We start from the raw sequence: 12122 nt of genomic DNA, 5'->3' as shown, positions 1-12122 counted from the left end.
CAAAAAGCTCTATGCCTCTTGTTGAGGTAGTTTCATTTTGTCAGCTAAACAGCGGAGTTTTGCTGCCAAAAGTAGCTTTGTAGTGTGTACACCTCCACTGTTTTGTTGGCAAAAGCTGCCTTAGAAAAGACTATAGGCAAGTAAATAACCTGGGTAATGTTAAACTGTGGAACCACCTTGCACAAAAACTTTCAATGTGGATGTAAGGACACTTTGTCTTTGAAGAAATGACTATATGAGGTTCTGCCATTAAGACTTGTAATTTACTGACTATTCTTGCAAATGTTATAGCCACAAGAAAGACTGTATTTTTGGGAACTGAAAGACAATGAGCAGATTGCTGTCTGCTCAAATGGAGAACCCATGAGGGTGACCAGCACAGTGCTAAAGTACCACAATGGGACCATTTCCTTCACAGGTGGAAACAGGCAGACAATACCTTTCAGCAGGGCTGGCGCTTCCATTTAGGCGACCTAGGCAGTCGCCTAGGGCGCCAGGATTTGTGGGGGGCGGCATTTTGCCGGGAGGGTGGCAGGTGGCTCCGGTGGACCTGCCGCAGGCGTGCCTGCGGAGGGTCAGCTGGTCCCACGGCTCCGGTGGAGCATCCGCAGGCACGCCTGCGGCAGGTCCACCGGAACCGCAGGACGAGCGGATCCTCCGCAGGGATGCCTGCGGGAGGTCTACCGGAGCCGCGGGACTGGCGGCGAAATGGGTAGAGCCGGCCCTGCGCCAAGGGCGTCAAAAACCCTGGCGCCGCTCCTGCCTTTCAGAAATCTCACTATCATGAATTTTGAAAAAAATCAGTGTTCCTTGGATCAGAGGACAAAATGCTGAGATTGCCAAGTGAACCCTCAAAGAGCTAAGAGCCAGACCCGAGGACTTCAAACGTAACAGGTAGTCCAAAATGTCCTGAATATGAGTTGACATGTGCTGAATTCCCTCAGACATTGACCAAACCAAAAAATGTTTCCACTTAGCCAAATAAACAGACCTAGTAGATGGTTTTCTACTATTAAGGAGGTTCCTCTGAAATGCTTCTGAGCATTGCCTTTCCTCCTCATCTAGCCATGTCCCATCCATACCATGAGCTGCAGACTGCTCAGTAACAGTTGACCAGCCTGACCATGGGGCTGACTCACCAAGTCGGGAAAGAGAGGAAGCAATTTCGGAGGTCAAACAGACAGATTGAGAAGGTCAGAGAACCAACACTGTCTTGGCCAAGCTGGCATAATAAGTACTAATTTGGCATAGTCCAACTTTAGTTTGAGGATAACTTGAGAGATTAAAGGGATGGGGGAAAGGCATACATCAGCTCTGTTCCCCAGTTCAGATGGAAGGCATCAGTCAGAGAGCCTGAACTGAGTCCCATTTGGCAATAAAATTGACAGCACTTCTTGTTGTCCTTTGTTGAAAATAGGTTGACCAATGGGATGCCTCAATCCTGAAAGTATCAGAGAGGTAGCCGTGTTAGTCTGGTTCTGTAAAAGCAGCAAAGAATCCTGTGGCACCTTATAGACTAACAGACGTTTTGCAGCATGAGCTTTCGTGGGTGAATGCCCACTTCGTCGGATGCAAGAGTGGAAATTTCCAGGGGCAGGTAAATATAAGCAAGCAAGAAGCAAGCTAGAGATAACGAGGTTAGATCAATCAGGGAGGATGAGGCCCTGTTCTAGCAGTTGAGGTGTGAAAACCAAGGGAGGAGAAACTGGTTCTGTAGTTGGCAAGCCATTCACAGTCTTTGTTTAATCCTAAACTGATGGTGTCAAATTTGCAAATGAACTGAAGCTCAGCAGTTTCTCTTAGAAGTCTGGTCCTAAAGTTTTTTTGCTGGAGGATGGCCACCTTAAGATCTGCTATTGTGTGGCCAGGGAGGTTGAAGTGTTCTCCTACAGGTTTTTGTATATTGCCATTCCTAATATCTGATTTGTGTCCATTTATCCTTTTCCTTAGACATTATAATCCTGACATTATAATCAAAGAGGCTGATAAAGGAGGTGCTGTTGTCATCATGAACAGGTCTGACTACCAAAAGGAGGCCGCCAGACGACTCTCCAATACCAAATTTTACAGGCTACTTCCCTCAGATCCCACTGAGGAATACACTAAGAAACTGCACCATCTACTCAGGACACTCCCTACACTAACACCAGAACAAATCAACATACCCTTAGAGCCCCGACCAGGGTTATTCTATCTACTACCCAAGATCCACAAACCCGGAAATCCTGGACGCCCCATCATCTCGGGCATTGGAACTCTCACTGAAGGACTGTCTGGATATGTGGACTCTCTGCTCAGACCCTATGCCACCAGCACTCCCAGCTATCTCCGTGACACTACTGATTTCCTGAGGAAACTACAATGCATTGGTGACCTTCCAGAAAACACCATCCTAGCCACCATGGATGTAGAGGCTCTCTACACAAACATCCCACACACTGATGGAATACAAGCTGTCAGGAACAGTATCCCTGATGATGCCACAGCACAACTGGTTGCTGAGCTCTGTGCCTTTATCCTCACACACAACTATTTCAAATTTGATGACAATATATATCTCCAGATCAGTGGCACCGCTATGGGCACCCGCATGGCCCCACAATATGCCAATATTTTTATGGCCGACCTGGAACAACGCTTCCTCAGCTCCCGTCCACTCACACCCCTTCTCTACCTATGCTACATTGATGACATCTTCATCATCTGGACCCATGGGAAGGAGACTCTGGAAAAATTCCACCACGATTTCAACAGCTTCCACCCCTCCATCAACCTCAGCCGGGACCAATCTACACAGGAGGTCCACTTCCTAGACACCACGGTGCTAATAAGTGATGGTCACATTAACACCACCCTATACCGAAAACCTACCGACCGCTATGCCTACCTTCATGCCTCCAGCTTCCATCCCGGACACACCACAAGATCCATTGTCTACAGCCAAGCACTGAAGTACAACCGTATCTGCTCTAACCCCACAGACAGAGACCAACACCTAGAAAATCTCCACCAAGCATTCTCAAAACTACAGTACCCGCACGAGGAAATAAGGAAACATATCAACAGAGCCAGATGTGTACCCAGAAGCCTCCTACTGCAAGACAAACCCAAGAAAGAAACCAACAGGACTCCACTGGCCATCACATACAGTCCCCAGCTAAAGCCCCTCCAACGCATCATCAGGGATCTACAACCCATCCTGGACAATGATCCCACACTTTCATAGGCCTTGGGTGGCAGGCCAGTCCTCACCCACAGACAACCTGCCAACCTGAAGCATATTCTCACCAGTAACTGCACACCGCACCATAGTAACTCTAGCTCAGGAACCAATCCATACAACAAACCTCGATGCCAACTCTGCCCACATATCTACACCAGCAACACCATCACAGGACCTAATCAGATCAGCCACACCATCACCGGTTCATTCACCTGCACATCCACCAATGCAATATACGCCATCATATGCCAGCAATGCCCTTCTGCTATGTACATCGGCCAAACTGGACAGTCTCTAAGGAAAAGGATAAATGGACACAAATCAGATATTAGGAATGGCAATATACAAAAACCTGTAGGAGAACACTTCAACCTCCCTGGCCACACAATAGCAGATCTTAAGGTGGCCATCCTCCAGCAAAAAAACTTTAGGACCAGACTTCTAAGAGAAACTGCTGAGCTTCAGTTCATTTGCAAATTTGACACCATCAGTTTAGGATTAAACAAAGACTGTGAATGGCTTGCCAACTACAGAACCAGTTTCTCCTCCCTTGGTTTTCACACCTCAACTGCTAGAACAGGGCCTCATCCTCCCTGATTGATCTAACCTCGTTATCTAGCTTGCTTCTTGCTTGCTTATATTTACCTGCCCCTGGAAATTTCCACTCTTGCATCCGACGAAGTGGGCATTCACCCACGAAAGCTCATGCTGCAAAATGTCTGTTAGTCTATAAGGTGCCACAGGATTCTTTGCTGCTTTCAATCCTGAAAATGAACCTCATCACACTGTTCTTTAGAGACCGCTTGTGATTAAGGTTAAGATTTTGTCACCGTTATTTTTGGCAAAAGTCAGGGACAGGTCACAGGCAATAAACAAAAATTCATGGAAGCCCGTGACCTGTCCCTGACTTTTACTAAAAATAACTGACAAAATGGAGCTGATGGGGAGATGAGAGCCCAGGCCCTGCTGCAGGAGAGAAGGAGGGAAAGTCCAGCATTCACCGTCACTGTGTCTGACAGCTCCAGGGTCCCCTGACTGCCAGTGGTGGCTCAGGGCTGCAAGGCCAGTGGCTCAGAGCTGCGGCGTGCCCCACTGCACATGACAACTGAGAGTTGCTGGGGCTCCCTGCCACCCATGGTGGCATGAAGCTCCAGGGGCCTTCCATCATCCAGGGTCCCCCCCGCTACCCAAGCTCAGAGCTCAGGAGCCAGCAGCTGGGAACTGCGGTCTCCTCCCACCCCCATGGTAGCTGAGAGCTCCACGGCCGGCGGCTTGGAGCTGTGGGGTCCCCTCACCACCTGGGATTCCTCCACAGCCTGCCATGGCTCAGCCCACCAGGGGCAGCAGCCCACTGCGGCTTGGAGCTCCAGGGCCTTTGCCAGATGACAGCTCCAGTCCCACTACCCTGGGGCTGAAGCGGAAAATGTTACAGAGGTCTATGGAAGTAATGGAATCCATAACCTCCATGACATAATGCTATTCTTACTCATGATTGTTGGAGAAAGTCCTGGGGAGATGACTGGCCAACAGATTTTGAGAGTCCAGCATGGGGATGATGTCCTCCTTAATGCAGAAGTGCCAAAACTTTATTGCTTCCTAACAAAGCTGGTGGGAGCAGGCGCCTCCCTGCTTGTACACATTGCAGTGGTATTGCTGCATAAGAACATAAGAACGGCCATACTGATTAGACCAAAGGTCCATCTAGCCCAGTATCCTGTCTTACGACAGTGGCCAATGCCAGGTGCCTCAGAGGAAATGAACAGAACAGGTAATCACCAAGTGATCCATCCCCTGTTGCCCATTCCCAGCCTCTGGCAAAACAGCCATTGATGGCTAATAGCCATTGATGGACCTATCTTCCATGAATTTATCTAGTTCTTTTTTGAACCCTGTTATAGTCTTGGCCTTCACAAGATCCTCTGGCAAGGAGTTCCACGGGGTTGATTGTGTGTTGTATGAAAAAATATTTCCTTTTGTTTGTTTTAAACCTGCTGCCTATTAATTTCATTGGTGACCCTTAGTTCTTGTGTTATGAGAAGGAATAAATAACACTTCCTTATTTACTTTCTCCACATCAGTCATGATTTTATAGACCTCTATCATATGCCCCCTTAGTTGTCTCTTTTCCAAGCTGAAAAAACCCAGTCTTATTAATCTCTCCTCATATGGCAGCTGTTCCATACCCCTAATAATTTTTGTTGCCCTTTTCTGAACCTTTTCCAATTCCAATATATCTTTTTTGAGATGGGGAGATCACATCTGCACACAGTATTCAAGATGTGGGCTTACCAGGGATTTAGACAGAGGCAATATGATATTTTCTGTCTTATTTATACCTTTCCTAATGATTCCCAACGTTCTGTTCACTTTTTTGACTGCTGCTGCATGCTGAATGGATGGTTTCAGAGAACTATCCACAATGACGCCAAAATCTCTTTCTTGAGTGGTAACAGCTAATTTAGACCCCATCATTTTATATGTATAGCTGGGATTATGTTTTCCAATGTGCATTACTTTGCATTGATCAACACTGAATTTCATCTGCCATTTTGTTGCCCAGTCACCCAGTTTTGTGAGATCCTTTTGTAGCTCTTCGCAGTCCGCTTGGGACTTAATTATCTTGAGTAGTTTTGTATCACCTCACTGTTTACCCCTTTTTCCATTTCATTGATGAATATGCTGAATAGGACTGGTCCCAGTACAGCCACCTGGGGGACACCACTATTTACCTCTCTCCATTCTAAAATCTGACCATGTATCCCTACCCTTTGTTTCCTATCTTTTAACCAGTTACCAATCCATGAGAGGCCCTTCCCTGTTATCCCATGTCAGCTTACTTTGCTTAAGAGCCTTTGGCGAGGGACCTTGTCAAAGGCTTTCTGAAAATCTAAGTAGACTATATACACTGGATCCCCTTTGTCCACATGTTTGTTGACCCCCCACCACCCCGCCCAAAGAATTCTAGTACATTGGTGAGGCATGATTTCACTTTACAAAAATCATGTTGACCTTTCCCCAACAAATTATGTTCATCTATGTGTCTGACAATTTTGTTCTTTACTATAGTTTCAACCAGTTTGCCTGGTACTGAAGTTAGGCTTACCGGCCTGTAAATGCCAGGATCACTTCTGGAGCCCTTTTTAAAAATTGGCATCACATTAGCTATCCTCCAGTCATTTGGTACAGAAGCTGATTTAAATTATTGGTTACAAACTACAGTTATTAGTTCTGCAATTTCACATTTGAGTTCCTTTAGAACTCATGGGTGAATACCATCTGGTACTGGTGACTTATTACTGTTTAGTTTATCAATTTGTTCCAAAACCTCCTCTAATGACACCTCAATCTGGGACAGTTCCTCAGGTTTGTCACCTAAAAAGAATGGCTCAGGATTAGGAATCTCCCTCACATCCTCAGCCTTGAAGACCGATTCAAAGAATTAATTTAGTTTCTCCACAATGGCCTTATCGTCTTTGCATGGTCCTTTAGCATCTTGATCATCCAGTAGCCGCACTGGTTGTTTAGCAGGCTTCCTGCTTCTGATACGTTTTAAAAAAAATTGCTAGTACTTTTTGAGTTTTTGGCTAGTTCTTCAAATTCTTTTTTGGCCTTCCTAATTATATTTTTACATTTCATTTGTCAAAGTTTATGCTCCTTTCTATTTTCCTCAATAGGATTTAACTTCCACTTTTTAAAGGATGCCTTTTTGTCTCTCACTGCTTCTTTTACTTTGTTGTTTAGCCTCAGTGGCACTTTTTGGTTCTCTTAGTATGTTTTTTAATTTGGGGTATATACAGTGATGAAAGTAACTTACAGGACTTATCGGTACGGCCGGAGTCCTGAGGAGGTATGTGGCCTCACCCGGAAGAGGCGTGGCCTCAACCGGAAAAGGCGGGGCCTCTCAAGATTTAAAAGCCCTGGGGCACGGGCTGTGGCTGGGAGTCCCAGGGCCTTTAAATCACCCCGGGGCTCCCAGCTGCAGAGGTGGCTGAGAGCCCCTGGGGCTCCGGGTTGACTTAAAGGGCCCAGGGCTCTGGCTGCCACAGAGCCCCAAGCCCTTTAAATCCCCCTCCCACCCCACAGCTCTGGCAGCTGGGCTGGGGCGGGGATTCAAAGGGCCCGGAACTCCCGTGGCTGCAGGGAGCTACGAGCCCTTTAAATCCCAGCCCCAGCCTGGCTGCTGGAGCTGTGGGGGGGAATTTAAAGGGTGTGGGGCTCCCTCTGTCTCACTAACTTCCTCGTTTCTGTGTAGTCCCCCTTTCTGAAATTGAATGCTACAGTACTGGGCTGCTGTGGTGTTTCCCCCACCACAGGGATGTTAAAATTAATTATATTATGGTCATTATTACGAAGCGGTCCAGCTATATTCACCTCTTGGACCAGATTCTGTGCTCCACTTAGGATAAAGAATTGCCTCTCTTCTTGTGGGTTCCAGGACTAGTTGCTCCAAGAAGCAGTCATTTAAGGTGTCAAGAAACTTTATCTCTACATCTCATCCTGAGGCGACATGTACCTCGTCAATATGGGGATAGTTGAAAACCCCCACTATTATCGAGGCTTTTTTATTTTTATAGCCTCTCTAATCTCCCTGAGCATTTCACAGTCACTATCACCATCCTGGTCAGGTGGTCGGTAATATATCCATACTGTTATTAGAGCATGGAATTACTATCCCTAGAGATTCCATGGTACAGCTTGGTTCATTTAAGATTTTTACTTCATTTGATTCTATGTTTCTTTCACATATAGTGCCGTTCCCCCACCAGCACAACCTGTTTTGTCCTTCCAATATATTTTGTACCCTAGTATTACGGTGTCCCATTGTCTATCCTCATTCCACCAAGTTTCTGTGATGCCTATTATATCAATATCCACAGTTAATACGAGACTCTCTAGTTCACCCATCTTATTATTTAGACTTCTAGCATTTGTATATAAGTACTTCAAAAACTTGTCACTTTTTAGCTGTCTGCCATTATATGATGTAATTGAATGGACCTCTTTCTCATTTGACTGTTTCTCATCAGATCCCACCTGTATTTTATCATCTTTCATCCTCTCCTCCTTCCTAGAACATAGAGAATCTCCATTAATCATCTCCTAAGAGATGTTTGTCTGAACCACATGCTCCTCCATACTTGTCAGCTTCCCCCCAGCCATTAGTTTAAAAACTGCTCTATGACCTTTTTAATTTCAAGTGCCAGCAATCTGGTTCCATTGTGGTTTAGGTGGAGCCCATCCTTCCTGTATAGGCTCCTCCTTTCCCAAAAGTTTTCCCAGTTCCTAGTAAATCTAAACCCCTTCTCCCTACACCATCATCTCATCCACGCATTGAGACCCTGCAGTTCTGCCTGTCTAACTGGCCCTGCGCATGGAACTGGAAGCATTTCAGAGAATGCTACCATAGAGGTCCTGGACTTCAATCTCTTACCTAGCAGCATAAATTTGGACCTCTCTCCTATCCTTCCCTATGTCATTGGTATTTACATGTACCACAACCACCAGCTCCTCCCCAGCACTACACGTAAGTCTATCCAGATGTCTTGACAGATCCTCAACCTTCACACCAGGCAAGCAAATCACTATGAGGTTCTCCCAGTCATCGCAACTGCAATCCTAACCCTGTTGGTGAGTATGTGAGCCACTGCTCCCCTGATCTGATTCCAGAAGCCACAAGACACATTGTAAATGTCTCGAAGCTCCAGGGCATTGATATGACATGACACTTCCTGCTCCAACCTCAAACCCTGAACCTTTAATGTTCCTAGATTTGCTCCCCAATCTATTGTGCAGGTATAAGTGACTACAGTTCTGGACAGAAGAGGGCAGGCAAAGGCAACGCCCTTGTATACATTGTTCTGTTCTGTTCTCCATTGTAGAGAGACCAGATTTTCTGGAGGCACTCGGGAAAGCTTGTCCAATGACTGGCAGCTCAGGAGATAGACCAACTTCAACCATGATTTAACAGACAAAGCCACAATCTTGCATGCTGAATGACATACGTGCATGCAGCTATATGTCCCAGTAACTTCAGGCATACACAGACCATTGTTGAAGGATGAGATTGGAGATCCAGGCAAAGGCACAGAATTGTCTGGAATTGCTTGTGTGGTGGAAAGGCCCGCAAATTTGTAGAATCTAGTAGGGACCTATGAACTCAAATTTTTGAGTTGGTGTCAATGTCAACTTTGCTTTGTTCAGAATCAATCCAGATTGATGAAAGATGTTCAGTGTGAACTGGACAAGACCGAAGACTCATTCCTCTGATCTGCCTCTCATTAGCCAATCATCTTGATTCGGGAAGACACGAATTTCCCTCTTTCTGAGAAAAGCCATTACCACCATCATGCTTTTGGTAAAAAAACGTGGAGCTGATAGGCCAAAGGAGAGAACTATGTACTGATAGGGTTGACTGGCAACAAAGAATCTCAGGAATTTCTGTGGCCTGGGAAGATCCCCACAGGGAAGATTGAAAGCAACAAACTAGTCATTGTGAGTCAATGTGGGAAGAATAGTAGACAGAATAACCATGCAGACTCTCATATACTTGATGCGTTTGTTGAGATTGCAAAGAATGAGGATGGGTTTCACCCTTCCCTTGGACTTGGGAATCAGGAAATACGAAGAGTAGATTCCCTTTCCCAGTGAAGAAGAGAACCTCCTCTAAAGCTCCCAGAGCACACAAAGTCAGGACCTGTTGAAGAAATAATGGCTCATGAGAGAAGTCCCTGAAAAGAGATGGGGTAGTGGAATGGGTAGGGGAATGCACAGAAATTGTATGGTGTAATCCCACAATACTTAGGACACATCTGTCCGTAGTTATGGTTTCCCAAGCACTGTAGAAGCAAGGCAGCCTGTTCCCAAACTAAGGAGATGAAGCTGAAATGTTCACAACTGGTATGTTGCTCTCTATGTTAGAGTTCAGGGCAACGAGGAATACATGATCCACAAAATCGTGGGCTATAAATATAACTGTGGCAGGCTCTAGTATCTTGTTGACAGGGATGGCTATGGTCCTGAGGAGTGCATCTGGGAACCTGCAGAAAATGTACAGCCCCCGCCAACACACACTTGTTGAAGCATGCCATTGGAATCAATCTGAAAAGCCCAGTCCCACATCATCCTGAGGGCACCTCTTGGGGATGGGGTGATGTCAGGGACTACAGGTCTCAAACCCTGATCGTTTAGGCTCTTAGGAGTTAGTAAGTTTCAACCTGTCACTCAGGGACTACCTAACAGTTGCCAGAATAGAAGTTGAACTCCAACAGAGCAGAAAGAACCAGAATCCAGTCCAGTCCTGGAATCTGATTGGCAGAATGCTGGGGGTTCCAATGCTGATTGGTTCACAGCTTTCATATAAATCCAGCACAGGGACAGGAATACATGCAACTGGGTTCTTCCTGCCTTGGACCTCTTCCCCTGTGATACCTGCTCCTACTGATGCCGCTTATCTCCTGGTAACCTGACCCTACCTGGCTCCTGACACCTGATTCTTGTCCTGTCTCAGACTCTGACATCCTGGTATCTGACCTGGCCTGACTCACAACTCCTCTAATCACTAGGTCAGATTGCCCACATCCCAGTCATGACACATTGAACTGCAGCAAGGGTTCAGGATGCACCAACCCAAAAGAGCCCCCACTGCCTTTGTCTGTAGCACAGGTGGCCCAGCCACAGAGACCACCCACAGAACCGGTGATCTAGTCCTGACTGAGTGGACAATCGGTACCTCAGAGAACAAGGAACCTCCCAGGGATTCCAAACAGGAAACCAACTGTAACCCAGGGTATTAGACAGTGCTGATAACAGTGCTGACAATATAAGTCAGACAGTTAGGAGATGTTGAGACACCAAAGATGAAGCCGCCACAGTCTAATGTTCTTGAATAAGTAGTGAGTCAGGAATAAACCGGCACAGCAAGTCCACTGCTGTCTGATACAGCAGTAGTGTGGAGACTGAGAGTGCCAATAACAATGTCGTTCATACTGGACTCAACAGATGCCCCACTGTGGTAACAGAGTCAATACTATAGAGCCTAGTATCAGAGGGGTAGCCATGTTAGTCTGGATCTGTAAAAGCAGCAAAGATCCTGTGGCTCCTTATAGACTAACAGACATATTGGAGCATGAGCTTTCGTGGGTGAATACCCACTTAGTCGTAGTATAGAGCCTAATTGATCAGGCATTGGTACCAGAGAGCCATTTGATGGCCCAGCTCTATCTCACATATTGGAAGATTCTACTAACTACACTAAGCTAAATTAAATCCAAAGGTATAACTAAACTTAATTATTTACAGAAAAAATCACAGAAACACTGTGATAAAAAAACGTTAGTGAGAGACCACACTGAACACTGTGACTCGAGCCACAGGGGACAAGAAGCAACTGAAGGAGGACTTGTATTGCCATTGGGGGGAGGGCGCTATGAAGGCCAAAAGACATAGGTGCAGTCCCAATGGGTACTGCTAAGCAAAGTTATCTGGCTTTGGTGTGCTGGGCACACACATACCTGAGTGGAATACACATCTGCAACCACCTGAAGAAGAATCAACCCTAAGAACTTTGCCTCAACCATGAAGCTGAGGCCTTGGTACCAAGGGGACTCTGTCAACTAATTATTTTATTCATTTATTTTTGCCAATGTGCTAAAATGGAGTAAGTAATGCTATTAATTAGCCCAATTACACTAATTAATTAAAGAAAGAAAGATAGCTACAGGGTAGCAGGTGGGCACTGCTAAGTTCCATCTCACTGCCATAGGCAATAAGAAAGAACTTTGGAACATATTCCTCCCTTTATGCCCTCAGGGGTGAGGGCTGCACAAGGGCACACATGGCACAGATGCAACCCCAATGGAAACTGCTAGACAAAAGAATCCAATCTTGTGGCTATAAGGTG

At 46.0% G+C, this 12122-nt stretch overlaps 1 protein-coding gene across 6 annotated transcripts in view; it reads right to left on the bottom strand.

Moving 5' to 3' along the window:
* Positions 1–12122, bottom strand: part of LOC123365213 — a 148038-nt gene that overhangs the window by 52512 nt on the left and 83404 nt on the right. The window lies entirely within an intron of this gene.

This window comes from Mauremys mutica, chromosome 2 (assembly GCF_020497125.1).
Source record: "Mauremys mutica isolate MM-2020 ecotype Southern chromosome 2, ASM2049712v1, whole genome shotgun sequence".
Lineage (NCBI taxonomy): Eukaryota > Metazoa > Chordata > Testudines > Geoemydidae > Mauremys > Mauremys mutica.
Note: the sequence above shows the minus strand (reverse complement) of the source record. Positions and strands in the feature narration are given on the sequence as shown.